Genomic DNA, 2434 nt, shown 5'->3' on the forward strand with positions numbered 1-2434 from the left:
AATAGATGCTAAGGCTAAACTCAAATTACATCAAGGAAGTACACAAACAAGTCCTATTTCATACAATGTAAAGTTTGATTAAACATGTATAATTATAAACGTGAAATTGAGTTAATTGATTAAATGAGAAGAATAAGATAGATTTAGGTGCTAAACATATATAATCAACCCAATTAAAATATGAAAATGGGTCTAGATTAAAAAGTGAAAGGACTAATGAATTACTCAACTTGGAATGTCTAGAGGAATATTCCTTTTTGCTACAAAAATTGAGGATCTGAATCTGTAACAAAACTTTTGACTAGAGCCTTAGGAAGATGTTGACCTAATGGTAATGCATCTGGATTCTTTACAAAAAAAAGTCACCATCTTTGTAGGACACAATAGCAAAGTCAACCCAACTTCTTTAGAAATGTTTTGGTGAGTAGTTTCTAGATCTATTATCAGAATTTGGCTATCTCAGTCCCACACATAGTAATTTTTTTGTTTTTTTTGTTTTGGGAAGATGGGGGATTTCCTTGGTCAAGCCCTAGATTGAGGAATCAAAATGTAAATTTAAATGCAAAGGAAAGAAAGAAAAATGTGAATATTCACTTTTCTTGTAGAAAACCTTATCAATAAGGATTGTGTAATGCTTGTATGTTGTAGATGTTGAATTTTCAATAAAGGATTTAGGAAATCTCCACAAATGCAATGGATCTACCATAATCACATTATGGAGCCATGGATGTAATTGTTCATCAATGAAGAAGCTGATGAATGTCTCAATATAGATCTCCTCCCTTGATGGCCAACAAAATACTACATCTTCAAAAGGAAATGCTCACCAACAATCCTTAAATATTTTAATGCCTTGAATGCGTAATGAAAATATTGTTGCTTAAATGTTTGAATGATTGTGATATCTTGTGATTCCTATATTTCTACTAGATGTCTCTTGATGTCCAAATGTGAAAAGGGGTGCCTAGGCTTCCTTTTATACTAGTTTTTGGGCATGAAAACAAAGCAAGCATATAAAGTCGCCTAATTTTATGATATACAATCCTAAGATAAAACTGGCCCTAAGATTTAAAATCTTTGGGCAATAGTTTGTCTTAGGTTGACTCATCCCAAGGTTGGGTCACAAGGAGCTAGCCTCGACATCTCAAAATTTTCATTGTTGATAAGGGAAGATACATGGCATAATAGGAGAAAGAGCTGATTGAGTATAAATTCATCCATGGTTCATAAGGTAAAAAAAGGTCGAGTGCTAAAAGGTCTTAAATGATAGATGCTTCTATTTTAATATAGTAGACTTAGGCCCCACTTTAGCAGGAGTATGGGTTTTCTCAAACTCATGGTAAAGTAGATCAAAAGATAAATTTGATCTGATTATGATTAAGGAGATGAAGAAACCACCAAGCCCCTAATTATACTTAAGTCTTCATCATATACAAAGTCACAATAAGAGGGATTTCATTGAGAAGAAAAAGTTTAGAAAACTTTCCCAACAAGGTTTCTATTCCATATTGTGAACTACATGAAAAATAAAGGAGTTTTGCAAGAAAAAATGGTGTTGAATAGTCTAGAAAGTGTCTGAGGAATGACAATCAACATATCAAAGATGAATTGAATGGTCCAAAAAGTGTGTATAGTATGCTAGTCAATTGATGAAAAGAAAATTATCCTCAAGGAAAGTCCATGTCCCAAAAAGAAGAATAAAAGAGATATCCTTGGCATAAGGATTTATTTTTCCTTAAGGGATTGTAAACAAGATCAGGCTTCCTAGACTATCAATAGTCCAAAGAAGGGTCAAATAATAATGAATGGATCATATATTGTCATTAACCCAAAGAGGGATTAAAATCAAGGATTGAGCCTTCTAGAAAATCAGTAGTCCAAATAGGGATCCAAAAGAACAAAAAAGATAAAGCCCATATGAATGGTCAGTAGTTCAATAAAGGAAACCAAACTATTAAAGTGTATGTGTGCACAAGTGAGCAGAGTGTATGTCCCTACTTTAAAGTGATTGAAAACATCTTAACATGAGAAATGACTTTAACAAAAGCATACATTCATCAACTAAAAATGTTTCCACTATGAAGTTCCTTCATGATAGAATACTTCAAAAGAATTAAACACATGAAAAAGAGAGAGAACACAAAGGGATCTACTAACTTTGGGGTTGGTATAATCATATAATAATATGTAATATTATATAAAGTATACAATTTTATCATTCCCCAAAGAAAATATAACTACAACACAATGGAGGAAAAAACACATGAGAGATATGTAGAAGACTCTTTTTGTTCCTACAACATGGAGACCAAAAAGAATTGGTGCTACCATGTCACAAGCATCTAAATAGACTACACAAGGGAACACATATGAATAATAACACATTTATAGCATAACATGTAATAAAGGGCCATTGAAGAAGAGAGATACAAAA

Source organism: Cupressus sempervirens, chromosome 1 (assembly GCF_028749045.1).
Source record: "Cupressus sempervirens isolate cs-2001-9-10 chromosome 1, ASM2874904v1, whole genome shotgun sequence".
NCBI lineage: Eukaryota > Viridiplantae > Streptophyta > Pinopsida > Cupressales > Cupressaceae > Cupressus > Cupressus sempervirens.